General features: G+C 44.2%; 60 non-coding genes and 1 pseudogene across 60 annotated transcripts; all 61 read right to left on the bottom strand.

Annotated features, from left to right (window-relative positions):
• Nucleotides 1-71: 71 nt before the first annotated feature.
• LOC133826721 (5S ribosomal RNA) lies at nt 72-190 on the bottom strand. The gene has a single exon (XR_009889433.1). It is a non-coding gene; the product is annotated as a 5S ribosomal RNA (ribosomal RNA).
• Nucleotides 191-410: 220 nt separating this feature from the next.
• LOC133826710 (5S ribosomal RNA) lies at nt 411-529 on the bottom strand. Its single transcript, XR_009889422.1, has one exon. It is a non-coding gene; the product is annotated as a 5S ribosomal RNA (ribosomal RNA).
• A 220-nt stretch (nt 530-749) lies between these two features.
• Nucleotides 750-868, bottom strand: LOC133826699 (5S ribosomal RNA). Its single transcript, XR_009889411.1, has one exon. It is a non-coding gene; the product is annotated as a 5S ribosomal RNA (ribosomal RNA).
• A 220-nt stretch (nt 869-1,088) lies between these two features.
• On the bottom strand, nt 1,089-1,207 carry LOC133826687 (5S ribosomal RNA). The gene has a single exon (XR_009889400.1). It is a non-coding gene; the product is annotated as a 5S ribosomal RNA (ribosomal RNA).
• Nucleotides 1,208-1,427: 220 nt separating this feature from the next.
• On the bottom strand, nt 1,428-1,546 carry LOC133826676 (5S ribosomal RNA). The gene has a single exon (XR_009889387.1). It is a non-coding gene; the product is annotated as a 5S ribosomal RNA (ribosomal RNA).
• A 220-nt stretch (nt 1,547-1,766) lies between these two features.
• LOC133826664 (5S ribosomal RNA) lies at nt 1,767-1,885 on the bottom strand. Its single transcript, XR_009889376.1, has one exon. It is a non-coding gene; the product is annotated as a 5S ribosomal RNA (ribosomal RNA).
• Nucleotides 1,886-2,106: 221 nt separating this feature from the next.
• LOC133826652 (5S ribosomal RNA) lies at nt 2,107-2,225 on the bottom strand. The gene has a single exon (XR_009889365.1). It is a non-coding gene; the product is annotated as a 5S ribosomal RNA (ribosomal RNA).
• A 220-nt stretch (nt 2,226-2,445) lies between these two features.
• LOC133826639 (5S ribosomal RNA) lies at nt 2,446-2,564 on the bottom strand. The gene has a single exon (XR_009889353.1). It is a non-coding gene; the product is annotated as a 5S ribosomal RNA (ribosomal RNA).
• A 220-nt stretch (nt 2,565-2,784) lies between these two features.
• LOC133826600 (5S ribosomal RNA) lies at nt 2,785-2,903 on the bottom strand. Its single transcript, XR_009889315.1, has one exon. It is a non-coding gene; the product is annotated as a 5S ribosomal RNA (ribosomal RNA).
• A 220-nt stretch (nt 2,904-3,123) lies between these two features.
• Nucleotides 3,124-3,242, bottom strand: LOC133826628 (5S ribosomal RNA). The gene has a single exon (XR_009889342.1). It is a non-coding gene; the product is annotated as a 5S ribosomal RNA (ribosomal RNA).
• Nucleotides 3,243-3,461: 219 nt separating this feature from the next.
• On the bottom strand, nt 3,462-3,580 carry LOC133826616 (5S ribosomal RNA). Its single transcript, XR_009889331.1, has one exon. It is a non-coding gene; the product is annotated as a 5S ribosomal RNA (ribosomal RNA).
• A 220-nt stretch (nt 3,581-3,800) lies between these two features.
• LOC133826118 (5S ribosomal RNA) lies at nt 3,801-3,919 on the bottom strand. The gene has a single exon (XR_009888851.1). It is a non-coding gene; the product is annotated as a 5S ribosomal RNA (ribosomal RNA).
• Nucleotides 3,920-4,139: 220 nt separating this feature from the next.
• Nucleotides 4,140-4,258, bottom strand: LOC133826604 (5S ribosomal RNA). The gene has a single exon (XR_009889319.1). It is a non-coding gene; the product is annotated as a 5S ribosomal RNA (ribosomal RNA).
• A 220-nt stretch (nt 4,259-4,478) lies between these two features.
• Nucleotides 4,479-4,597, bottom strand: LOC133826593 (5S ribosomal RNA). Its single transcript, XR_009889308.1, has one exon. It is a non-coding gene; the product is annotated as a 5S ribosomal RNA (ribosomal RNA).
• Nucleotides 4,598-4,816: 219 nt separating this feature from the next.
• Nucleotides 4,817-4,935, bottom strand: LOC133826582 (5S ribosomal RNA). The gene has a single exon (XR_009889297.1). It is a non-coding gene; the product is annotated as a 5S ribosomal RNA (ribosomal RNA).
• A 220-nt stretch (nt 4,936-5,155) lies between these two features.
• Nucleotides 5,156-5,274, bottom strand: LOC133826571 (5S ribosomal RNA). The gene has a single exon (XR_009889286.1). It is a non-coding gene; the product is annotated as a 5S ribosomal RNA (ribosomal RNA).
• A 220-nt stretch (nt 5,275-5,494) lies between these two features.
• Nucleotides 5,495-5,613, bottom strand: LOC133826559 (5S ribosomal RNA). Its single transcript, XR_009889275.1, has one exon. It is a non-coding gene; the product is annotated as a 5S ribosomal RNA (ribosomal RNA).
• A 220-nt stretch (nt 5,614-5,833) lies between these two features.
• On the bottom strand, nt 5,834-5,952 carry LOC133826547 (5S ribosomal RNA). The gene has a single exon (XR_009889264.1). It is a non-coding gene; the product is annotated as a 5S ribosomal RNA (ribosomal RNA).
• A 220-nt stretch (nt 5,953-6,172) lies between these two features.
• Nucleotides 6,173-6,291, bottom strand: LOC133826536 (5S ribosomal RNA). Its single transcript, XR_009889253.1, has one exon. It is a non-coding gene; the product is annotated as a 5S ribosomal RNA (ribosomal RNA).
• A 221-nt stretch (nt 6,292-6,512) lies between these two features.
• LOC133826524 (5S ribosomal RNA) lies at nt 6,513-6,631 on the bottom strand. The gene has a single exon (XR_009889241.1). It is a non-coding gene; the product is annotated as a 5S ribosomal RNA (ribosomal RNA).
• A 220-nt stretch (nt 6,632-6,851) lies between these two features.
• On the bottom strand, nt 6,852-6,970 carry LOC133826512 (5S ribosomal RNA). Its single transcript, XR_009889230.1, has one exon. It is a non-coding gene; the product is annotated as a 5S ribosomal RNA (ribosomal RNA).
• Nucleotides 6,971-7,190: 220 nt separating this feature from the next.
• Nucleotides 7,191-7,309, bottom strand: LOC133826500 (5S ribosomal RNA). The gene has a single exon (XR_009889216.1). It is a non-coding gene; the product is annotated as a 5S ribosomal RNA (ribosomal RNA).
• Nucleotides 7,310-7,529: 220 nt separating this feature from the next.
• LOC133826488 (5S ribosomal RNA) lies at nt 7,530-7,648 on the bottom strand. Its single transcript, XR_009889205.1, has one exon. It is a non-coding gene; the product is annotated as a 5S ribosomal RNA (ribosomal RNA).
• Nucleotides 7,649-7,869: 221 nt separating this feature from the next.
• LOC133826476 (5S ribosomal RNA) lies at nt 7,870-7,988 on the bottom strand. Its single transcript, XR_009889194.1, has one exon. It is a non-coding gene; the product is annotated as a 5S ribosomal RNA (ribosomal RNA).
• A 220-nt stretch (nt 7,989-8,208) lies between these two features.
• Nucleotides 8,209-8,327, bottom strand: LOC133826465 (5S ribosomal RNA). Its single transcript, XR_009889183.1, has one exon. It is a non-coding gene; the product is annotated as a 5S ribosomal RNA (ribosomal RNA).
• Nucleotides 8,328-8,547: 220 nt separating this feature from the next.
• On the bottom strand, nt 8,548-8,666 carry LOC133826298 (5S ribosomal RNA). The gene has a single exon (XR_009889023.1). It is a non-coding gene; the product is annotated as a 5S ribosomal RNA (ribosomal RNA).
• Nucleotides 8,667-8,885: 219 nt separating this feature from the next.
• Nucleotides 8,886-9,004, bottom strand: LOC133826174 (5S ribosomal RNA). Its single transcript, XR_009888905.1, has one exon. It is a non-coding gene; the product is annotated as a 5S ribosomal RNA (ribosomal RNA).
• Nucleotides 9,005-9,224: 220 nt separating this feature from the next.
• LOC133826454 (5S ribosomal RNA) lies at nt 9,225-9,343 on the bottom strand. The gene has a single exon (XR_009889172.1). It is a non-coding gene; the product is annotated as a 5S ribosomal RNA (ribosomal RNA).
• Nucleotides 9,344-9,563: 220 nt separating this feature from the next.
• LOC133826441 (5S ribosomal RNA) lies at nt 9,564-9,682 on the bottom strand. The gene has a single exon (XR_009889161.1). It is a non-coding gene; the product is annotated as a 5S ribosomal RNA (ribosomal RNA).
• Nucleotides 9,683-9,902: 220 nt separating this feature from the next.
• Nucleotides 9,903-10,021, bottom strand: LOC133826386 (5S ribosomal RNA). The gene has a single exon (XR_009889109.1). It is a non-coding gene; the product is annotated as a 5S ribosomal RNA (ribosomal RNA).
• A 220-nt stretch (nt 10,022-10,241) lies between these two features.
• LOC133826429 (5S ribosomal RNA) lies at nt 10,242-10,360 on the bottom strand. Its single transcript, XR_009889150.1, has one exon. It is a non-coding gene; the product is annotated as a 5S ribosomal RNA (ribosomal RNA).
• Nucleotides 10,361-10,580: 220 nt separating this feature from the next.
• LOC133826418 (5S ribosomal RNA) lies at nt 10,581-10,699 on the bottom strand. Its single transcript, XR_009889139.1, has one exon. It is a non-coding gene; the product is annotated as a 5S ribosomal RNA (ribosomal RNA).
• A 220-nt stretch (nt 10,700-10,919) lies between these two features.
• LOC133826405 (5S ribosomal RNA) lies at nt 10,920-11,038 on the bottom strand. The gene has a single exon (XR_009889126.1). It is a non-coding gene; the product is annotated as a 5S ribosomal RNA (ribosomal RNA).
• Nucleotides 11,039-11,258: 220 nt separating this feature from the next.
• On the bottom strand, nt 11,259-11,377 carry LOC133826392 (5S ribosomal RNA). The gene has a single exon (XR_009889115.1). It is a non-coding gene; the product is annotated as a 5S ribosomal RNA (ribosomal RNA).
• Nucleotides 11,378-11,597: 220 nt separating this feature from the next.
• On the bottom strand, nt 11,598-11,716 carry LOC133826381 (5S ribosomal RNA). Its single transcript, XR_009889104.1, has one exon. It is a non-coding gene; the product is annotated as a 5S ribosomal RNA (ribosomal RNA).
• A 220-nt stretch (nt 11,717-11,936) lies between these two features.
• Nucleotides 11,937-12,055, bottom strand: LOC133826370 (5S ribosomal RNA). The gene has a single exon (XR_009889093.1). It is a non-coding gene; the product is annotated as a 5S ribosomal RNA (ribosomal RNA).
• Nucleotides 12,056-12,275: 220 nt separating this feature from the next.
• Nucleotides 12,276-12,394, bottom strand: LOC133826173 (5S ribosomal RNA). Its single transcript, XR_009888904.1, has one exon. It is a non-coding gene; the product is annotated as a 5S ribosomal RNA (ribosomal RNA).
• Nucleotides 12,395-12,614: 220 nt separating this feature from the next.
• LOC133826359 (5S ribosomal RNA) lies at nt 12,615-12,733 on the bottom strand. Its single transcript, XR_009889082.1, has one exon. It is a non-coding gene; the product is annotated as a 5S ribosomal RNA (ribosomal RNA).
• Nucleotides 12,734-12,953: 220 nt separating this feature from the next.
• LOC133826348 (5S ribosomal RNA) lies at nt 12,954-13,072 on the bottom strand. The gene has a single exon (XR_009889071.1). It is a non-coding gene; the product is annotated as a 5S ribosomal RNA (ribosomal RNA).
• Nucleotides 13,073-13,292: 220 nt separating this feature from the next.
• On the bottom strand, nt 13,293-13,411 carry LOC133826337 (5S ribosomal RNA). Its single transcript, XR_009889060.1, has one exon. It is a non-coding gene; the product is annotated as a 5S ribosomal RNA (ribosomal RNA).
• Nucleotides 13,412-13,632: 221 nt separating this feature from the next.
• On the bottom strand, nt 13,633-13,751 carry LOC133826485 (5S ribosomal RNA). Its single transcript, XR_009889202.1, has one exon. It is a non-coding gene; the product is annotated as a 5S ribosomal RNA (ribosomal RNA).
• Nucleotides 13,752-13,971: 220 nt separating this feature from the next.
• LOC133826921 (5S ribosomal RNA) lies at nt 13,972-14,090 on the bottom strand. The gene has a single exon (XR_009889626.1). It is a non-coding gene; the product is annotated as a 5S ribosomal RNA (ribosomal RNA).
• Nucleotides 14,091-14,310: 220 nt separating this feature from the next.
• Nucleotides 14,311-14,429, bottom strand: LOC133826325 (5S ribosomal RNA). The gene has a single exon (XR_009889049.1). It is a non-coding gene; the product is annotated as a 5S ribosomal RNA (ribosomal RNA).
• A 220-nt stretch (nt 14,430-14,649) lies between these two features.
• On the bottom strand, nt 14,650-14,768 carry LOC133826314 (5S ribosomal RNA). The gene has a single exon (XR_009889038.1). It is a non-coding gene; the product is annotated as a 5S ribosomal RNA (ribosomal RNA).
• Nucleotides 14,769-14,989: 221 nt separating this feature from the next.
• Nucleotides 14,990-15,108, bottom strand: LOC133826302 (5S ribosomal RNA). The gene has a single exon (XR_009889027.1). It is a non-coding gene; the product is annotated as a 5S ribosomal RNA (ribosomal RNA).
• A 220-nt stretch (nt 15,109-15,328) lies between these two features.
• LOC133826289 (5S ribosomal RNA) lies at nt 15,329-15,447 on the bottom strand. Its single transcript, XR_009889015.1, has one exon. It is a non-coding gene; the product is annotated as a 5S ribosomal RNA (ribosomal RNA).
• Nucleotides 15,448-15,667: 220 nt separating this feature from the next.
• LOC133826277 (5S ribosomal RNA) lies at nt 15,668-15,786 on the bottom strand. Its single transcript, XR_009889004.1, has one exon. It is a non-coding gene; the product is annotated as a 5S ribosomal RNA (ribosomal RNA).
• Nucleotides 15,787-16,006: 220 nt separating this feature from the next.
• On the bottom strand, nt 16,007-16,125 carry LOC133826266 (5S ribosomal RNA). Its single transcript, XR_009888993.1, has one exon. It is a non-coding gene; the product is annotated as a 5S ribosomal RNA (ribosomal RNA).
• Nucleotides 16,126-16,345: 220 nt separating this feature from the next.
• LOC133826176 (5S ribosomal RNA) lies at nt 16,346-16,464 on the bottom strand. The gene has a single exon (XR_009888907.1). It is a non-coding gene; the product is annotated as a 5S ribosomal RNA (ribosomal RNA).
• A 220-nt stretch (nt 16,465-16,684) lies between these two features.
• On the bottom strand, nt 16,685-16,803 carry LOC133826254 (5S ribosomal RNA). The gene has a single exon (XR_009888982.1). It is a non-coding gene; the product is annotated as a 5S ribosomal RNA (ribosomal RNA).
• A 220-nt stretch (nt 16,804-17,023) lies between these two features.
• Nucleotides 17,024-17,142, bottom strand: LOC133826242 (5S ribosomal RNA). The gene has a single exon (XR_009888971.1). It is a non-coding gene; the product is annotated as a 5S ribosomal RNA (ribosomal RNA).
• A 219-nt stretch (nt 17,143-17,361) lies between these two features.
• On the bottom strand, nt 17,362-17,480 carry LOC133826230 (5S ribosomal RNA). Its single transcript, XR_009888960.1, has one exon. It is a non-coding gene; the product is annotated as a 5S ribosomal RNA (ribosomal RNA).
• Nucleotides 17,481-17,709: 229 nt separating this feature from the next.
• On the bottom strand, nt 17,710-17,831 carry LOC133827593 (5S ribosomal RNA; annotated as a pseudogene).
• A 212-nt stretch (nt 17,832-18,043) lies between these two features.
• LOC133827192 (5S ribosomal RNA) lies at nt 18,044-18,161 on the bottom strand. Its single transcript, XR_009889888.1, has one exon. It is a non-coding gene; the product is annotated as a 5S ribosomal RNA (ribosomal RNA).
• Nucleotides 18,162-18,378: 217 nt separating this feature from the next.
• Nucleotides 18,379-18,497, bottom strand: LOC133826349 (5S ribosomal RNA). Its single transcript, XR_009889072.1, has one exon. It is a non-coding gene; the product is annotated as a 5S ribosomal RNA (ribosomal RNA).
• A 217-nt stretch (nt 18,498-18,714) lies between these two features.
• Nucleotides 18,715-18,833, bottom strand: LOC133826218 (5S ribosomal RNA). Its single transcript, XR_009888948.1, has one exon. It is a non-coding gene; the product is annotated as a 5S ribosomal RNA (ribosomal RNA).
• A 220-nt stretch (nt 18,834-19,053) lies between these two features.
• LOC133826207 (5S ribosomal RNA) lies at nt 19,054-19,172 on the bottom strand. Its single transcript, XR_009888937.1, has one exon. It is a non-coding gene; the product is annotated as a 5S ribosomal RNA (ribosomal RNA).
• Nucleotides 19,173-19,392: 220 nt separating this feature from the next.
• LOC133826195 (5S ribosomal RNA) lies at nt 19,393-19,511 on the bottom strand. The gene has a single exon (XR_009888926.1). It is a non-coding gene; the product is annotated as a 5S ribosomal RNA (ribosomal RNA).
• Nucleotides 19,512-19,729: 218 nt separating this feature from the next.
• Nucleotides 19,730-19,848, bottom strand: LOC133826184 (5S ribosomal RNA). The gene has a single exon (XR_009888915.1). It is a non-coding gene; the product is annotated as a 5S ribosomal RNA (ribosomal RNA).
• A 220-nt stretch (nt 19,849-20,068) lies between these two features.
• On the bottom strand, nt 20,069-20,187 carry LOC133826172 (5S ribosomal RNA). Its single transcript, XR_009888903.1, has one exon. It is a non-coding gene; the product is annotated as a 5S ribosomal RNA (ribosomal RNA).
• Nucleotides 20,188-20,407: 220 nt separating this feature from the next.
• LOC133826161 (5S ribosomal RNA) lies at nt 20,408-20,526 on the bottom strand. The gene has a single exon (XR_009888892.1). It is a non-coding gene; the product is annotated as a 5S ribosomal RNA (ribosomal RNA).
• Between the last annotated feature and the right edge of the window lie 51 nt (nt 20,527-20,577).

Here is a 20,577-nt window from a genome sequence, read left to right as displayed (position 1 = left end):
TTTAAAACAAAAAATACAAACTTTTGAGCCGTAGGTGGATTTTTAAAGGGAAAAAAAAAATGATGTTTTCAGGGGTGCAACACGAGGACTTCCCAGGAGGTCACCCATCCTAGTACTACTCTCGCCCAAGCACGCTTAACTGCGGAGTTCTGATGGGATCCGGTGCATTAGTGCTGGTATGATCGCACCCGGAATGTTTGGTCCGCAATATTCTTTTATAGCGAGCGCGTGTGTCCTCCCTTTTCTCCCCCGGATTGACTAGGAACTTCTTATTCGCTGCTTGTTAGTGACCACGGTATTAACCCCTCAAGGAAAACGAAATAAATGAGTTTTTAAAGATTTAAAACAAAAAATACAAACTTTTGAGCCGTAGGTGGATTTTTAAAGGGAAAAAAAAAATGATGTTTTCAGGGGTGCAACACGAGGACTTCCCAGGAGGTCACCCATCCTAGTACTACTCTCGCCCAAGCACGCTTAACTGCGGAGTTCTGATGGGATCCGGTGCATTAGTGCTGGTATGATCGCACCCGGAATGTTTGGTCCGCAATATTCATTTATAGCGAGCGCGTGTGTCCTCCCTTTTCTCCCCCGGATTGACTAGGAACTTCTTATTCGCTGCTTGTTAGTGACCACGGTATTAACCCCTCAAGGAAAACGAAATAAATGAGTTTTTAAAGATTTAAAACAAAAAATACAAACTTTTGAGCCGTAGGTGGATTTTTAAAGGGAAAAAAAAAATGATGTTTTCAGGGGTGCAACACGAGGACTTCCCAGGAGGTCACCCATCCTAGTACTACTCTCGCCCAAGCACGCTTAACTGCGGAGTTCTGATGGGATCCGGTGCATTAGTGCTGGTATGATCGCACCCGGAATGTTTGTTCCGCAATATTCATTTATAGCGAGCGCGTGTGTCCTCCCTTTTCTCCCCCGGATTGACTAGGAACTTCTTATTCGCTGCTTGTTAGTGACCACGGTATTAACCCCTCAAGGAAAACGAAATAAATGAGTTTTTAAAGATTTAAAAAAAAAAATACAAACTTTTGAGCCGTAGGTGGATTTTTAAAGGGAAAAAAAAAATGATGTTTTCAGGGGTGCAACACGAGGACTTCCCAGGAGGTCACCCATCCTAGTACTACTCTCGCCCAAGCACGCTTAACTGCGGAGTTCTGATGGGATCCGGTGCATTAGTGCTGGTATGATCGCACCCGGAATGTTTGTTCCGCAATATTCATTTATAGCGAGCGCGTGTGTCCTCCCTTTTCTCCCCCGGATTGACTAGGAACTTCTTATTCGCTGCTTGTTAGTGACCACGGTATTAACCCCTCAAGGAAAACGAAATAAATGAGTTTTTAAAGATTTAAAACAAAAAATACAAACTTTTGAGCCGTAGGTGGATTTTTAAAGGGAAAAAAAAAATGATGTTTTCAGGGGTGCAACACGAGGACTTCCCAGGAGGTCACCCATCCTAGTACTACTCTCGCCCAAGCACGCTTAACTGCGGAGTTCTGATGGGATCCGGTGCATTAGTGCTGGTATGATCGCACCCGGAATGTTTGGTCCGCAATATTCATTTATAGCGAGCGCGTGTGTCCTCCCTTTTCTCCCCCGGATTGACTAGGAACTTCTTATTCGCTGCTTGTTAGTGACCACGGTATTAACCCCTCAAGGAAAACGAAATAAATGAGTTTTTAAAGATTTAAAACAAAAAATACAAACTTTTGAGCCGTAGGTGGATTTTTAAAGGGAAAAAAAAAATGATGTTTTCAGGGGTGCAACACGAGGACTTCCCAGGAGGTCACCCATCCTAGTACTACTCTCGCCCAAGCACGCTTAACTGCGGAGTTCTGATGGGATCCGGTGCATTAGTGCTGGTATGATCGCACCCGGAATGTTTGGTCCGCAATATTCATTTATAGCGAGCGCGTGTGTCCTCCCTTTTCTCCCCCGGATTGACTAGGAACTTCTTATTCGCTGCTTGTTAGTGACCACGGTATTAACCCCTCAAGGAAAACGAAATAAATGAGTTTTTAAAGATTTAAAACAAAAAATACAAACTTTTGAGCCGTAGGTGGATTTTTAAAGGGAAAAAAAAAAATGATGTTTTCAGGGGTGCAACACGAGGACTTCCCAGGAGGTCACCCATCCTAGTACTACTCTCGCCCAAGCACGCTTAACTGCGGAGTTCTGATGGGATCCGGTGCATTAGTGCTGGTATGATCGCACCCGGAATGTTTGGAACGCAATATTCATTTATAGCGAGCGCGTGTGTCCTCCCTTTTCTCCCCCGGATTGACTAGGAACTTCTTATTCGCTGCTTGTTAGTGACCACGGTATTAACCCCTCAAGGAAAACGAAATAAATGAGTTTTTAAAGATTTAAAACAAAAAATACAAACTTTTGAGCCGTAGGTGGATTTTTAAAGGGAAAAAAAAAATGATGTTTTCAGGGGTGCAACACGAGGACTTCCCAGGAGGTCACCCATCCTAGTACTACTCTCGCCCAAGCACGCTTAACTGCGGAGTTCTGATGGGATCCGGTGCATTAGTGCTGGTATGATCGCACCCGGAATGTTTGGTCCGCAATATTCATTTATAGCGAGCGCGTGTGTCCTCCCTTTTCTCCCCCGGATTGACTAGGAACTTCTTATTCGCTGCTTGTTAGTGACCACGGTATTAACCCCTCAAGGAAAACGAAATAAATGAGTTTTTAAAGATTTAAAACAAAAAATACAAACTTTTGAGCCGTAGGTGGATTTTTAAAGGGAAAAAAAAAATGATGTTTTCAGGGGTGCAACATGAGGACTTCCCAGGAGGTCACCCATCCTAGTACTACTCTCGCCCAAGCACGCTTAACTGCGGAGTTCTGATGGGATCCGGTGCATTAGTGCTGGTATGATCGCACCCGGAATGTTTGGTCCGCAATATTCATTTATAGCGAGCGCGTGTGTCCTCCCTTTTCTCCCCCGGATTGACTAGGAACTTCTTATTCGCTGCTTGTTAGTGACCACGGTATTAACCCCTCAAGGAAAACGAAATAAATGAGTTTTTAAAGATTTAAAACAAAAAATACAAACTTTTGAGCCGTAGGTGGATTTTTAAAGGGAAAAAAAAAATGATGTTTTCAGGGGTGCAACACGAGGACTTCCCAGGAGGTCACCCATCCTAGTACTACTCTCGCCCAAGCACGCTTAACTGCGGAGTTCTGATGGGATCCGGTGCATTAGTGCTGGTATGATCGCACCCGGAATGTTTGTTCCGCAATATTCATTTATAGCGAGCGCGTGTGTCCTCCCTTTTCTCCCCCGGATTGACTAGGAACTTCTTATTCGCTGCTTGTTAGTGACCACGGTATTAACCCCTCAAGGAAAACGAAATAAATGAGTTTTTAAAGATTTAAAACAAAAAATACAAACTTTTGAGCCGTAGGTGGATTTTTAAAGGGAAAAAAAAATGATGTTTTCAGGGGTGCAACACGAGGACTTCCCAGGAGGTCACCCATCCTAGTACTACTCTCGCCCAAGCACGCTTAACTGCGGAGTTCTGATGGGATCCGGTGCATTAGTGCTGGTATGATCGCACCCGGAATGTTTGGTCCGCAATATTCATTTATAGCGAGCGCGTGTGTCCTCCCTTTTCTCCCCCGGATTGACTAGGAACTTCTTATTCGCTGCTTGTTAGTGACCACGGTATTAACCCCTCAAGGAAAACGAAATAAATGAGTTTTTAAAGATTTAAAACAAAAAATACAAACTTTTGAGCCGTAGGTGGATTTTTAAAGGGAAAAAAAAAATGATGTTTTCAGGGGTGCAACACGAGGACTTCCCAGGAGGTCACCCATCCTAGTACTACTCTCGCCCAGGCACGCTTAACTGCGGAGTTCTGATGGGATCCGGTGCATTAGTGCTGGTATGATCGCACCCGGAATGTTTGGTCCGCAATATTCATTTATAGCGAGCGCGTGTGTCCTCCCTTTTCTCCCCCGGATTGACTAGGAACTTCTTATTCGCTGCTTGTTAGTGACCACGGTATTAACCCCTCAAGGAAAACGAAATAAATGAGTTTTTAAAGATTTAAAACAAAAAATACAAACTTTTGAGCCGTAGGTGGATTTTTAAAGGGAAAAAAAAAATGATGTCTTCAGGGGTGCAACACGAGGACTTCCCAGGAGGTCACCCATCCTAGTACTACTCTCGCCCAAGCACGCTTAACTGCGGAGTTCTGATGGGATCCGGTGCATTAGTGCTGGTATGATCGCACCCGGAATGTTTGTTCCGCAATATTCATTTATAGCGAGCGCGTGTGTCCTCCCTTTTCTCCCCCGGATTGACTAGGAACTTCTTATTCGCTGCTTGTTAGTGACCACGGTATTAACCCCTCAAGGAAAACGAAATAAATGAGTTTTTAAAGATTTAAAACAAAAAATACAAACTTTTGAGCCGTAGGTGGATTTTTAAAGGGAAAAAAAAAATGATGTCTTCAGGGGTGCAACACGAGGACTTCCCAGGAGGTCACCCATCCTAGTACTACTCTCGCCCAAGCACGCTTAACTGCGGAGTTCTGATGGGATCCGGTGCATTAGTGCTGGTATGATCGCACCCGGAATGTTTGGTCCGCAATATTCATTTATAGCGAGCGCGTGTGTCCTCCCTTTTCTCCCCCGGATTGACTAGGAACTTCTTATTCGCTGCTTGTTAGTGACCACGGTATTAACCCCTCAAGGAAAACGAAATAAATGAGTTTTTAAAGATTTAAAACAAAAAATACAAACTTTTGAGCCGTAGGTGGATTTTTAAAGGGAAAAAAAAATGATGTTTTCAGGGGTGCAACACGAGGACTTCCCAGGAGGTCACCCATCCTAGTACTACTCTCGCCCAAGCACGCTTAACTGCGGAGTTCTGATGGGATCCGGTGCATTAGTGCTGGTATGATCGCACCCGGAATGTTTGGTCCGCAATATTCATTTATAGCGAGCGCGTGTGTCCTCCCTTTTCTCCCCCGGATTGACTAGGAACTTCTTATTCGCTGCTTGTTAGTGACCACGGTATTAACCCCTCAAGGAAAACGAAATAAATGAGTTTTTAAAGATTTAAAACAAAAAATACAAACTTTTGAGCCGTAGGTGGATTTTTAAAGGGAAAAAAAAAATGATGTTTTCAGGGGTGCAACACGAGGACTTCCCAGGAGGTCACCCATCCTAGTACTACTCTCGCCCAAGCACGCTTAACTGCGGAGTTCTGATGGGATCCGGTGCATTAGTGCTGGTATGATCGCACCCGGAATGTTTGGTCCGCAATATTCATTTATAGCGAGCGCGTGTGTCCTCCCTTTTCTCCCCCGGATTGACTAGGAACTTCTTATTCGCTGCTTGTTAGTGACCACAGTATTAACCCCTCAAGGAAAACGAAATAAATGAGTTTTTAAAGATTTAAAACAAAAAATACAAACTTTTGAGCCGTAGGTGGATTTTTAAAGGGAAAAAAAAAATGATGTTTTCAGGGGTGCAACACGAGGACTTCCCAGGAGGTCACCCATCCTAGTACTACTCTCGCCCAAGCACGCTTAACTGCGGAGTTCTGATGGGATCCGGTGCATTAGTGCTGGTATGATCGCACCCGGAATGTTTGGTCCGCAATATTCATTTATAGCGAGCGCGTGTGTCCTCCCTTTTCTCCCCCGGATTGACTAGGAACTTCTTATTCGCTGCTTGTTAGTGACCACGGTATTAACCCCTCAAGGAAAACGAAATAAATGAGTTTTTAAAGATTTAAAACAAAAAATACAAACTTTTGAGCCGTAGGTGGATTTTTAAAGGGAAAAAAAAAATGATGTCTTCAGGGGTGCAACACGAGGACTTCCCAGGAGGTCACCCATCCTAGTACTACTCTCGCCCAAGCACGCTTAACTGCGGAGTTCTGATGGGATCCGGTGCATTAGTGCTGGTATGATCGCACCCGGAATGTTTGTTCCGCAATATTCATTTATAGCGAGCGCGTGTGTCCTCCCTTTTCTCCCCCGGATTGACTAGGAACTTCTTATTCGCTGCTTGTTAGTGACCACGGTATTAACCCCTCAAGGAAAACGAAATAAATGAGTTTTTAAAGATTTAAAACAAAAAATACAAACTTTTGAGCCGTAGGTGGATTTTTAAAGGGAAAAAAAAAATGATGTTTTCAGGGGTGCAACACGAGGACTTCCCAGGAGGTCACCCATCCTAGTACTACTCTCGCCCAAGCACGCTTAACTGCGGAGTTCTGATGGGATCCGGTGCATTAGTGCTGGTATGATCGCACCCGGAATGTTTGTTCCGCAATATTCATTTATAGCGAGCGCGTGTGTCCTCCCTTTTCTCCCCCGGATTGACTAGGAACTTCTTATTCGCTGCTTGTTAGTGACCACGGTATTAACCCCTCAAGGAAAACGAAATAAATGAGTTTTTAAAGATTTAAAACAAAAAATACAAACTTTTGAGCCGTAGGTGGATTTTTAAAGGGAAAAAAAAAAATGATGTCTTCAGGGGTGCAACACGAGGACTTCCCAGGAGGTCACCCATCCTAGTACTACTCTCGCCCAAGCACGCTTAACTGCGGAGTTCTGATGGGATCCGGTGCATTAGTGCTGGTATGATCGCACCCGGAATGTTTGTTCCGCAATATTCATTTATAGCGAGCGCGTGTGTCCTCCCTTTTCTCCCCCGGATTGACTAGGAACTTCTTATTCGCTGCTTGTTAGTGACCACGGTATTAACCCCTCAAGGAAAACGAAATAAATGAGTTTTTAAAGATTTAAAACAAAAAATACAAACTTTTGAGCCGTAGGTGGATTTTTAAAGGGAAAAAAAAAATGATGTTTTCAGGGGTGCAACACGAGGACTTCCCAGGAGGTCACCCATCCTAGTACTACTCTCGCCCAAGCACGCTTAACTGCGGAGTTCTGATGGGATCCGGTGCATTAGTGCTGGTATGATCGCACCCGGAATGTTTGGTCCGCAATATTCATTTATAGCGAGCGCGTGTGTCCTCCCTTTTCTCCCCCGGATTGACTAGGAACTTCTTATTCGCTGCTTGTTAGTGACCACGGTATTAACCCCTCAAGGAAAACGAAATAAATGAGTTTTTAAAGATTTAAAACAAAAAATACAAACTTTTGAGCCGTAGGTGGATTTTTAAAGGGAAAAAAAAAATGATGTTTTCAGGGGTGCAACACGAGGACTTCCCAGGAGGTCACCCATCCTAGTACTACTCTCGCCCAAGCACGCTTAACTGCGGAGTTCTGATGGGATCCGGTGCATTAGTGCTGGTATGATCGCACCCGGAATGTTTGTTCCGCAATATTCATTTATAGCGAGCGCGTGTGTCCTCCCTTTTCTCCCCCGGATTGACTAGGAACTTCTTATTCGCTGCTTGTTAGTGACCACGGTATTAACCCCTCAAGGAAAACGAAATAAATGAGTTTTTAAAGATTTAAAACAAAAAATACAAACTTTTGAGCCGTAGGTGGATTTTTAAAGGGAAAAAAAAAATGATGTTTTCAGGGGTGCAACACGAGGACTTCCCAGGAGGTCACCCATCCTAGTACTACTCTCGCCCAAGCACGCTTAACTGCGGAGTTCTGATGGGATCCGGTGCATTAGTGCTGGTATGATCGCACCCGGAATGTTTGGTCCGCAATATTCATTTATAGCGAGCGCGTGTGTCCTCCCTTTTCTCCCCCGGATTGACTAGGAACTTCTTATTCGCTGCTTGTTAGTGACCACGGTATTAACCCCTCAAGGAAAACGAAATAAATGAGTTTTTAAAGATTTAAAACAAAAAATACAAACTTTTGAGCCGTAGGTGGATTTTTAAAGGGAAAAAAAAAAATGATGTCTTCAGGGGTGCAACACGAGGACTTCCCAGGAGGTCACCCATCCTAGTACTACTCTCGCCCAAGCACGCTTAACTGCGGAGTTCTGATGGGATCCGGTGCATTAGTGCTGGTATGATCGCACCCGGAATGTTTGTTCCGCAATATTCATTTATAGCGAGCGCGTGTGTCCTCCCTTTTCTCCCCCGGATTGACTAGGAACTTCTTATTCGCTGCTTGTTAGTGACCACGGTATTAACCCCTCAAGGAAAACGAAATAAATGAGTTTTTAAAGATTTAAAACAAAAAATACAAACTTTTGAGCCGTAGGTGGATTTTTAAAGGGAAAAAAAAAATGATGTTTTCAGGGGTGCAACACGAGGACTTCCCAGGAGGTCACCCATCCTAGTACTACTCTCGCCCAAGCACGCTTAACTGCGGAGTTCTGATGGGATCCGGTGCATTAGTGCTGGTATGATCGCACCCGGAATGTTTGGTCCGCAATATTCATTTATAGCGAGCGCGTGTGTCCTCCCTTTTCTCCCCCGGATTGACTAGGAACTTCTTATTCGCTGCTTGTTAGTGACCACGGTATTAACCCCTCAAGGAAAACGAAATAAATGAGTTTTTAAAGATTTAAAACAAAAAATACAAACTTTTGAGCCGTAGGTGGATTTTTAAAGGGAAAAAAAAAATGATGTTTTCAGGGGTGCAACACGAGGACTTCCCAAGAGGTCACCCATCCTAGTACTACTCTCGCCCAAGCACGCTTAACTGCGGAGTTCTGATGGGATCCGGTGCATTTGTGCTGGTATGATCGCACCCGGAATGTTTGGTCCGCAATATTCATTTATAGCGAGCGCATGTGTCCTCCCTTTTCTCCCCCGGATTGACTAGGAACTTCTTATTCGCTGCTTGTTAGTGACCACGGTATTAACCCCTCAAGGAAAACGAAATAAATGAGTTTTTAAAGATTTAAAACAAAAAATACAAACTTTTGAGCCGTAGGTAGATTTTTAAAGGGAAAAAAAAATGATGTTTTCAGGGGTGCAACACGAGGACTTCCCAGGAGGTCACCCATCCTAGTACTACTCTCGCCCATGCACGCTTAACTGCGGAGTTCTGATGGGATCCGGTGCATTAGTGCTGGTATGATCGCACCCGGAATGTTTGGTCCGCAATATTCATTTATAGCGAGCGCGTGTGTCCTCCCTTTTCTCCCCCGGATTGACTAGGAACTTCTTATTCGCTTCTTGTTAGTGACCACGGTATTAACCCCTCAAGGAAAACGAAATAAATGAGTTTTTAAAGATTTAAAACAAAAAATACAAACTTTTGAGCCGTAGGTGGATTTTTAAAGGGAAAAAAAAAATGATGTTTTCAGGGGTGCAACACGAGGACTTCCCAGGAGGTCACCCATCCTAGTACTACTCTCGCCCAAGCACGCTTAACTGCGGAGTTCTGATGGGATCCGGTGCATTAGTGCTGGTATGATCGCACCCGGAATGTTTGGTCCGCAATATTCATTTATAGCGAGCGCGTGTGTCCTCCCTTTTCTCCCCCGGATTGACTAGGAACTTCTTATTCGCTGCTTGTTAGTGACCACAGTATTAACCCCTCAAGGAAAACGAAATAAATGAGTTTTTAAAGATTTAAAACAAAAAATACAAACTTTTGAGCCGTAGGTGGATTTTTAAAGGGAAAAAAAAAATGATGTTTTCAGGGGTGCAACACGAGGACTTCCCAGGAGGTCACCCATCCTAGTACTACTCTCGCCCAAGCACGCTTAACTGCGGAGTTCTGATGGGATCCGGTGCATTAGTGCTGGTATGATCGCACCCGGAATGTTTGTTCCGCAATATTCATTTATAGCGAGCGCGTGTGTCCTCCCTTTTCTCCCCCGGATTGACTAGGAACTTCTTATTCGCTGCTTGTTAGTGACCACGGTATTAACCCCTCAAGGAAAACGAAATAAATGAGTTTTTAAAGATTTAAAACAAAAAATACAAACTTTTGAGCCGTAGGTGGATTTTTAAAGGGAAAAAAAAAATGATGTTTTCAGGGGTGCAACACGAGGACTTCCCAGGAGGTCACCCATCCTAGTACTACTCTCGCCCAAGCACGCTTAACTGCGGAGTTCTGATGGGTTCCGGTGCATTAGTGCTGGTATGATCGCACCCGGAATGTTTGTTCCGCAATATTCATTTATAGCGAGCGCGTGTGTCCTCCCTTTTCTCCCCCGGATTGACTAGGAACTTCTTATTCGCTGCTTGTTAGTGACCACGGTATTAACCCCTCAAGGAAAACGAAATAAATGAGTTTTTAAAGATTTAAAACAAAAAATACAAACTTTTGAGCCGTAGGTGGATTTTTAAAGGGAAAAAAAAAATGATGTCTTCAGGGGTGCAACACGAGGACTTCCCAGGAGGTCACCCATCCTAGTACTACTCTCGCCCAAGCACGCTTAACTGCGGAGTTCTGATGGGATCCGGTGCATTAGTGCTGGTATGATCGCACCCGGAATGTTTGTTCCGCAATATTCATTTATAGCGAGCGCGTGTGTCCTCCCTTTTCTCCCCCGGATTGACTAGGAACTTCTTATTCGCTGCTTGTTAGTGACCACGGTATTAACCCCTCAAGGAAAACGAAATAAATGAGTTTTTAAAGATTTAAAACAAAAAATACAAACTTTTGAGCCGTAGGTGGATTTTTAAAGGGAAAAAAAAAATGATGTTTTCAGGGGTGCAACACGAGGACTTCCCAGGAGGTCACCCATCCTAGTACTACTCTCGCCCAAGCACGCTTAACTGCGGAGTTCTGATGGGATCCGGTGCATTAGTGCTGGTATGATCGCACCCGGAATGTTTGGTCCGCAATATTCATTTATAGCGAGCGCGTGTGTCCTCCCTTTTCTCCCCCGGATTGACTAGGAACTTCTTATTCGCTGCTTGTTAGTGACCACGGTATTAACCCCTCAAGGAAAACGAAATAAATGAGTTTTTAAAGATTTAAAACAAAAAATACAAACTTTTGAGCCGTAGGTGGATTTTTAAAGGGAAAAAAAAAATGATGTTTTCAGGGGTGCAACACGAGGACTTCCCAGGAGGTCACCCATCCTAGTACTACTCTCGCCCAAGCACGCTTAACTGCGGAGTTCTGATGGGATCCGGTGCATTAGTGCTGGTATGATCGCACCCGGAATGTTTGTTCCGCAATATTCATTTATAGCGAGCGCGTGTGTCCTCCCTTTTCTCCCCCGGATTGACTAGGAACTTCTTATTCGCTGCTTGTTAGTGACCACGGTATTAACCCCTCAAGGAAAACGAAATAAATGAGTTTTTAAAGATTTAAAACAAAAAATACAAACTTTTGAGCCGTAGGTGGATTTTTAAAGGGAAAAAAAAAATGATGTTTTCAGGGGTGCAACACGAGGACTTCCCAGGAGGTCACCCATCCTAGTACTACTCTCGCCCAAGCACGCTTAACTGCGGAGTTCTGATGGGATCCGGTGCATTAGTGCTGGTATGATCGCACCCGGAATGTTTGTTCCGCAATATTCATTTATAGCGAGCGCGTGTGTCCTCCCTTTTCTCCCCCGGATTGACTAGGAACTTCTTATTCGCTGCTTGTTAGTGACCACGGTATTAACCCCTCAAGGAAAACGAAATAAATGAGTTTTTAAAGATTTAAAACAAAAAATACAAACTTTTGAGCCGTAGGTGGATTTTTAAAGGGAAAAAAAAAATGATGTCTTCAGGGGTGCAACACGAGGACTTCCCAGGAGGTCACCCATCCTAGTACTACTCTCGCCCAAGCACGCTTAACTGCGGAGTTCTGATGGGATCCGGTGCATTAGTGCTGGTATGATCGCACCCGGAATGTTTGGTCCGCAATATTCATTTATAGCGAGCGCGTGTGTCCTCCCTTTTCTCCCCCGGATTGACTAGGAACTTCTTATTCGCTGCTTGTTAGTGACCACGGTATTAACCCCTCAAGGAAAACGAAATAAATGAGTTTTTAAAGATTTAAAACAAAAAATACAAACTTTTGAGCCGTAGGTGGATTTTTAAAGGGAAAAAAAAAATGATGTTTTCAGGGGTGCAACACGAGGACTTCCCAGGAGGTCACCCATCCTAGTACTACTCTCGCCCAAGCACGCTTAACTGCGGAGTTCTGATGGGATCCGGTGCATTAGTGCTGGTATGATCGCACCCGGAATGTTTGGTCCGCAATATTCATTTATAGCGAGCGCGTGTGTCCTCCCTTTTCTCCCCCGGATTGACTAGGAACTTCTTATTCGCTGCTTGTTAGTGACCACGGTATTAACCCCTCAAGGAAAACGAAATAAATGAGTTTTTAAAGATTTAAAACAAAAAATACAAACTTTTGAGCCGTAGGTGGATTTTTAAAGGGAAAAAAAAAATGATGTTTTCAGGGGTGCAACACGAGGACTTCCCAGGAGGTCACCCATCCTAGTACTACTCTCGCCCATGCACGCTTAACTGCGGAGTTCTGATGGGATCCGGTGCATTAGTGCTGGTATGATCGCACCCGGAATGTTTGGTCCGCAATATTCATTTATAGCGAGCGCGTGTGTCCTCCCTTTTCTCCCCCGGATTGACTAGGAACTTCTTATTCGCTGCTTGTTAGTGACCACGGTATTAACCCCTCAAGGAAAACGAAATAAATGAGTTTTTAAAGATTTAAAACAAAAAATACAAACTTTTGAGCCGTAGGTGGATTTTTAAAGGGAAAAAAAAAATGATGTTTTCAGGGGTGCAACACGAGGACTTCCCAGGAGGTCACCCATCCTAGTACTACTCTCGCCCAAGCACGCTTAACTGCGGAGTTCTGATGGGATCCGGTGCATTAGTGCTGGTATGATCGCACCCGGAATGTTTGGTCCGCAATATTCATTTATAGCGAGCGCGTGTGTCCTCCCTTTTCTCCCCCGGATTGACTAGGAACTTCTTATTCGCTGCTTGTTAGTGACCACGGTATTAACCCCTCAAGGAAAACGAAATAAATGAGTTTTTAATGATTTAAAACAAAAAATACAAACTTTTGAGCCGTAGGTGGATTTTTAAAGGGAAAAAAAAAATGATGTCTTCAGGGGTGCAACACGAGGACTTCCCAGGAGGTCACCCATCCTAGTACTACTCTCGCCCAAGCACGCTTAACTGCGGAGTTCTGATGGGATCCGGTGCATTAGTGCTGGTATGATCGCACCCGGAATGTTTGGTCCGCAATATTCATTTATAGCGAGCGCGTGTGTCCTCCCTTTTCTCCCCCGGATTGACTAGGAACTTCTTATTCGCTGCTTGTTAGTGACCACGGTATTAACCCCTCAAGGAAAACGAAATAAATGAGTTTTTAAAGATTTAAAACAAAAAATACAAACTTTTGAGCCGTAGGTGGATTTTTAAAGGGAAAAAAAAAATGATGTCTTCAGGGGTGCAACACGAGGACTTCCCAGGAGGTCACCCATCCTAGTACTACTCTCGCCCAAGCACGCTTAACTGCGGAGTTCTGATGGGATCCGGTGCATTAGTGCTGGTATGATCGCACCCGGAATGTTTGGTCCGCAATATTCATTTATAGCGAGCGCGTGTGTCCTCCCTTTTCTCCCCCGGATTGACTAGGAACTTCTTATTCGCTGCTTGTTAGTGACCACGGTATTAACCCCTCAAGGAAAACGAAATAAATGAGTTTTTAAAGATTTAAAACAAAAAATACAAACTTTTGAGCCGTAGGTGGATTTTTAAAGGGAAAAAAAAAAATGATGTCTTCAGCGGTGCAACACGAGGACTTCCCAGGAGGTCACCCATCCTAGTACTACTCTCGCCCAAGCACGCTTAACTGCGGAGTTCTGATGGGATCCGGTGCATTAGTGCTGGTATGATCGCACCCGGAATGTTTGTTCCGCAATATTCATTTATAGCGAGCGCGTGTTTCCTCCCTTTTCTCCCCCGGATTGACTAGGAACTTCTTATTCGCTGCTTGTTAGTGACCACGGTATTAACCCCTCAAGGAAAACGAAATAAATGAGTTTTTAAAGATTTAAAACAAAAAATACAAACTTTTGAGCCGTAGGTGGATTTTTAAAGGGAAAAAAAAAATGATGTCTTCAGCGGTGCAACACGAGGACTACCCAGGAGGTCACCCATCCTAGTACTACTCTCGCCCAAGCACGCTTAACTGCGGAGTTCTGATGGGATCCGGTGCATTAGTGCTGGTATGATCGCACCCGGAATGTTTGTTCCGCAATATTCATTTATAGCGAGCGCGTGTGTCCTCCCTTTTCTCCCCCGGATTGACTAGGAACTTCTTATTCGCTGCTTGTTAGTGACCACGGTATTAACCCCTCAAGGAAAACGAAATAAATGAGTTTTTAAAGATTTAAAACAAAAAATACAAACTTTTGAGCCGTAGGTGGATTTTTAAAGGGAAAAAAAAAATGATGTTTTCAGGGGTGCAACACGAGGACTTCCCAGGAGGTCACCCATCCTAGTACTACTCTCGCCCAAGCACGCTTAACTGCGGAGTTCTGATGGGATCCGGTGCATTAGTGCTGGTATGATCGCACCCGGAATGTTTGTTCCGCAATATTCATTTATAGCGAGCGCGTGTGTCCTCCCTTTTCTCCCCCGGATTGACTAGGAACTTCTTATTCGCTGCTTGTTAGTGACCACGGTATTAACCCCTCAAGGAAAACGAAATAAATGAGTTTTTAAAGATTTAAAACAAAAAATACAAACTTTTGAGCCGTAGGTGGATTTTTAAAGGGAAAAAAAAAATGATGTTTTCAGGGGTGCAACACGAGGACTTCCCAGGAGGTCACCCATCCTAGTACTACTCTCGCCCAAGCACGCTTAACTGCGGAGTTCTGATGGGATCCGGTGCATTAGTGCTGGTATGATCGCACCCGGAATGTTTGGTCCGCAATATTCATTTATAGCGAGCGCGTGTGTCCTCCCTTTTCTCCCCCGGATTGACTAGGAACTTCTTATTCGCTGCTTGTTAGTGACCACGGTATTAACCCCTCAAGGAAAACGAAATAAATGAGTTTTTAAAGATTTAAAACAAAAAATACAAACTTTTGAGCCGTAGGTGGATTTTTAAAGGGAAAAAAAAAAATGATGTCTTCAGGGGTGCAACACGAGGACTTCCCAGGAGGTCACCCATCCTAGTACTACTCTCGCCCAAGCACGCTTAACTGCGGAGTTCTGATGGGATCCGGTGCATTAGTGCTGGTATGATCGCACCCGGAATGTTTGTTCCGCAATATTCATTTATAGCGAGCGCGTGTGTCCTCCCTTTTCTCCCCCGGATTGACTAGGAACTTCTTATTCGCTGCTTGTTAGTGACCACGGTATTAACCCCTCAAGGAAAACGAAATAAATGAGTTTTTAAAGATTTAAAACAAAAAATACAAACTTTTGAGCCGTAGGTGGATTTTTAAAGGGAAAAAAAAAATGATGTTTTCAGGGGTGCAACACGAGGACTTCCCAGGAGGTCACCCATCCTAGTACTACTCTCGCCCAAGCACGCTTAACTGCGGAGTTCTGATGGGATCCGGTGCATTAGTGCTGGTATGATCGCACCCGGAATGTTTGGTCCGCAATATTCATTTATAGCGAGCGCGTGTGTCCTCCCTTTTCTCCCCCGGATTGACTAGGAACTTCTTATTCGCTGCTTGTTAGTGACCACGGTATTAACCCCTCAAGGAAAACGAAATAAATGAGTTTTTAAAGATTTAAAACAAAAAATACAAACTTTTGAGCCGTAGGTGGATTTTTAAAGGGAAAAAAAAAATGATGTTTTCAGGGGTGCAACACGAGGACTTCCCAGGAGGTCACCCATCCTAGTACTACTCTCGCCCAAGCACGCTTAACTGCGGAGTTCTGATGGGATCCGGTGCATTAGTGCTGGTATGATCGCACCCGGAATGTTTGTTCCGCAATATTCATTTATAGCGAGCGCGTGTGTCCTCCCTTTTCTCCCCCGGATTGACTAGGAACTTCTTATTCGCTGCTTGTTAGTGACCACGGTATTAACCCCTCAAGGAAAACGAAATAAATGAGTTTTTAAAGATTTAAAACAAAAAATACAAACTTTTGAGCCGTAGGTGGATTTTTAAAGGGAAAAAAAAAATGATGTTTTCAGGGGTGCAACACGAGGACTTCCCAGGAGGTCACCCATCCTAGTACTACTCTCGCCCAAGCACGCTTAACTGCGGAGTTCTGATGGGATCCGGTGCATTAGTGCTGGTATGATCGCACCCGGAATGTTTGGTCCGCAATATTCATTTATAGCGAGCGCGTGTGTCCTCCCTTTTCTCCCCCGGATTGACTAGGAACTTCTTATTCGCTGCTTGTTAGTGACCACGGTATTAACCCCTCAAGGAAAACGAAATAAATGAGTTTTTAAAGATTTAAAACAAAAAATAAAAACTTTTGAGCCGTAGGTGGATTTTTAAAGGGAAAAAAAAAATGATGTCTTCAGGGGTGCAACACAAGGACTTCCCAGGAGGTCACCCATCCTAGTACTACTCTCGCCCAAGCACGCTTAACTGCGGAGTTCTGATGGGATCCGGTGCATTAGTGCTGGTATGATCGCACCCGGAATGTTTGGTCCGCAATATTCATTTATAGCGAGCGCGTGTGTCCTCCCTTTTCTCCCCCGGATTGACTAGGAACTTCTTATTCGCTGCTTGTCAGTGACCACGGTATTAACCCCTCAAGGAAAACGAAATAAATGAGTTTTTAAAGATTTAAAACAAAAAATACAAACTTTTGAGCCGTAGGTGGATTTTTAAAGGGAAAAAAAAAATGATGTTTTCAGGGGTGCAACACGAGGACTTCCCAGGAGGTCACCCATCCTAGTACTACTCTCGCCCAAGCACGCTTAACTGCGGAGTTCTGATGGGATCCGGTGCATTAGTGCTGGTATGATCGCACCCGGAATGTTTGTTCCGCAATATTCATTTATAGCGAGCGCGTGTGTCCTCCCTTTTCTCCCCCGGATTGACTAGGAACTTCTTATTCGCTGCTTGTCAGTGACCACGGTATTAACCCCTCAAGGAAAACGAAATAAATGAGTTTTTAAAGATTTAAAACAAAAAATACAAACTTTTGAGCCGTAGGTGGATTTTTAAAGGGAAAAAAAAAATGATGTTTTCAGGGGTGCAACACGAGGACTTCCCAGGAGGTCACCCATCCTAGTACTACTCTCGCCCAAGCACGCTTAACTGCGGAGTTCTGATGGGATCCGGTGCATTAGTGCTGGTATGATCGCACCCGGAATGTTTGGTCCGCAATATTCATTTATAGCGAGCGCGTGTGTCCTCTCTTTTCTCCCCCGGATTGACTAGGAACTTCTTATTCGCTGCTTGTTAGTGACCACGGTATTAACCCCTCAAGGAAAACGAAATAAATGAGTTTTTAAAGATTTAAAACAAAAAATACAAACTTTTGAGCCGTAGGTGGATTTTTAAAGGGAAAAAAAAATGATGTTTTCAGGGGTGCAACACGAGGACTTCCCAGGAGGTCACCCATCCTAGTACTACTCTCGCCCAAGCACGCTTAACTGCGGAGTTCTGATGGGATCCGGTGCATTAGTGCTGGTATGATCGCACCCGGAATGTTTGGTCCGCAATATTCATTTATAGCGAGCGCGTGTGTCCTCCCTTTTCTCCCCCGGATTGACTAGGAACTTCTTATTCGCTGCTTGTTAGTGACCACGGTATTAACCCCTCAAGGAAAACGAAATAAATGAGTTTTTAAAGATTTAAAACAAAAAATACAAACTTTTGAGCCGTAGGTGGATTTTTAAAGGGAAAAAAAAGGAAAAAAAAATGATGTTTTTCAGTGTGCAACACGAGGAGGACTTCCCAGGAGTCCCCATCCTAGTACTACTCATCCGCCCAAGCACGCTTAACTGTGGAGTTCTGATGGGATCCGGTGCATTAGTGCTGGTATGATCGCACCCGGAATGTTTGTCCGCAATATTCATTTATAGCGAGCGCGTGTGTCCTCTCTTTTCTCCCCCGGATTGACTAGGAACTTCTTATTCCGCTGCTTAGTGACCACGGTATTAACCCCTCAAGAAAACGAAATAAATGAGTTTTAAAGATTTAAAACAAAAAATACAAACTTTTGAGCCGTAGGTGGATTTAAAGGGAAAAAAAAATGATGTTTTCAGGGGTGCAACACGAGGACTTCCCAGGAGGTCACCCATCCTAGTACTACTCTCGCCCAAGCACGCTTAACTGTGGAGTTCTGATGGGATCCGGGCATTAGTGCTGGTATGATCGCACCCGGAATGTTTGTCCGCAATATTCATTTATAGCGAGCGCGTGTGTCTCTCTTTCTCCCCCGGATTGACTAGGAACTTCTTATTCGCTGCTTGTTAGTGACCACGGTATTAACCCCTCAAGGAAAACGAAATAAATGAGTTTTTAAAGATTTAAAACAAAAAATACAAACTTTTGAGCCGTAGGTGGATTTTTAAAGGGAAAAAAAAAATGATGTTTTCAGGGGTGCAACACGAGGACTTCCCAGGAGGTCACCCATCCTAGTACTACTCTCGCCCAAGCACGCTTAACTGCGGAGTTCTGATGGGATCCGGTGCATTAGTGCTGGTAAGATCGCACCCGGAATGTTTGTTCCGCAATATTCATTTATAGCGAGCGCGTGTGTCCTCCCTTTTCTCCCCCGGATTGACTAGGAACTTCTTATTCGCTGCTTGTTAGTGACCACGGTATTAACCCCTCAAGGAAACGAAATAAATGAGTTTTTAAAGATTTAAAACAAAAATACAAACTTTGAGCCGTAGGTGGATTTTTAAAGGGAAAAAAAAAATGATGTTTTCAGGGGTGCAACACGAGGACTTCCCAGGAGGTCACCCATCCTAGTACTACTCTCGCCCAAGCACGCTTAACTGCGGAGTTCTGATGGGATCCGGTGCATTAGTGCTGGTATGATCGCACCCGGAATGTTTGGTCCGCAATATTCATTTATAGCGAGCGCGTGTGTCCTCCCTTTTCTCCCCCGGATTGACTAGGAACTTCTTATTCGCTGCTTGTTAGTGACCACGGTATTAACCCCTCAAGGAAAACGAAATAAATGAGTTTTTAAAGATTTAAAACAAAAAATACAAACTTTTGAGCCGTAGGTGGATTTTTAAAGGGAAAAAAAAAATGATGTTTTCAGGGGTGCAACACGAGGACTTCCCAGGAGGTCACCCATCCTAGTACTACTCTCGCCCAAGCACGCTTAACTGCGGAGTTCTGATGGGATCCGGTGCATTAGTGCTGGTATGATCGCACCCGGAATGTTTGGTCCGCAATATTCATTTATAGCGAGCGCGTGTGTCCTCCCTTTTCTCCCCCGGATTGACTAGGAACTTCTTATTCGCTGCTTGTTAGTGACCACGGTATTAACCCCTCAAGGAAAACGAAATAAATGAGTTTTTAAAGATTTAAAACAAAAAATACAAACTTTTGAGCCGTAGGTGGATTTTTAAAGGGAAAAAAAAAATGATGTTTTCAGGGGTGCAACACGAGGACTTCCCAGGAGGTCACCCATCCTAGTACTACTCTCGCCCAAGCACGCTTAACTGCGGAGTTCTGATGGGATCCGGTGCATTAGTGCTGGTATGATCGCACCCGGAATGTTTGTTCCGCAATATTCATTTATAGCGAGCGCGTGTGTCCTCCCTTTTCTCCCCCGGATTGACTAGGAACTTCTTATTCGCTGCTTGTTAGTGACCACGGTATTAACCCCTCAAGGAAAACGAAATAAATGAGTTTTTAAAGATTAAAACAAAAAATACAAACTTTTGAGCCGTAGGTGGATTTTTAAAGGGAAAAAAAAATGATGTTTTCAGGGGTGCAACACGAGGACTTCCCAGGAGGTCACCCATCCTAGTACTACTCTCGCCCAAGCACGCTTAACTGCGGAGTTCTGATGGGATCCGGTGCATTAGTGCTGGTATGATCGCACCCGGAATGTTTGGTCCGCAATATTCATTTATAGCGAGCGCGTGTGTCCTCCCTTTTCTCCCCCGGATTGACTAGGAACTTCTTATTCGCTGCTTGTTAGTGACCACGGTATTAACCCCTCAAGGAAAACGAAATAAATGAGTTTTTAAAGATTTAAAACAAAAAATACAAACTTTTGAGCCGTAGGTGGATTTTTAAAGGGAAAAAAAAAATGATGTTTTCAGGGGTGCAACACGAGGACTTCCCAGGAGGTCACCCATCCTAGTACTACTCTCGCCCAAGCACGCTTAACTGCGGAGTTCTGATGGGATCCGGTGCATTAGTGCTGGTATGATCGCACCCGGAATGTTTGGTCCGCAATATTCATTTATAGCGAGCGCGTGTGTCCTCCCTTTTCTCCCCCGGATTGACTAGGAACTTCTTATTCGCTGCTTGTTAGTGACCACGGTATTAACCCCTCAAGGAAAACGAAATAAATGAGTTTTTAAAGATTTAAAACAAAAAATACAAACTTTTGAGCCGTAGGTGGATTTTTAAAGGGAAAAAAAAAATGATGTTTTCAGGGGTGCAACACGAGGACTTCCCAGGAGGTCACCCATCCTAGTACTACTCTCGCCCAAGCACGCTTAACTGCGGAGTTCTGATGGGATCCGGTGCATTAGTGCTGGTATGATCGCACCCGGAATGTTTGGTCCGCAATATTCATTTATAGCGAGCGCGTGTGTCCTCCCT

Source organism: Humulus lupulus, chromosome 3, assembly GCF_963169125.1.
Source record: "Humulus lupulus chromosome 3, drHumLupu1.1, whole genome shotgun sequence".
NCBI lineage: Eukaryota > Viridiplantae > Streptophyta > Magnoliopsida > Rosales > Cannabaceae > Humulus > Humulus lupulus.
This window is presented reverse-complemented; position numbering and strand designations above follow the sequence as displayed.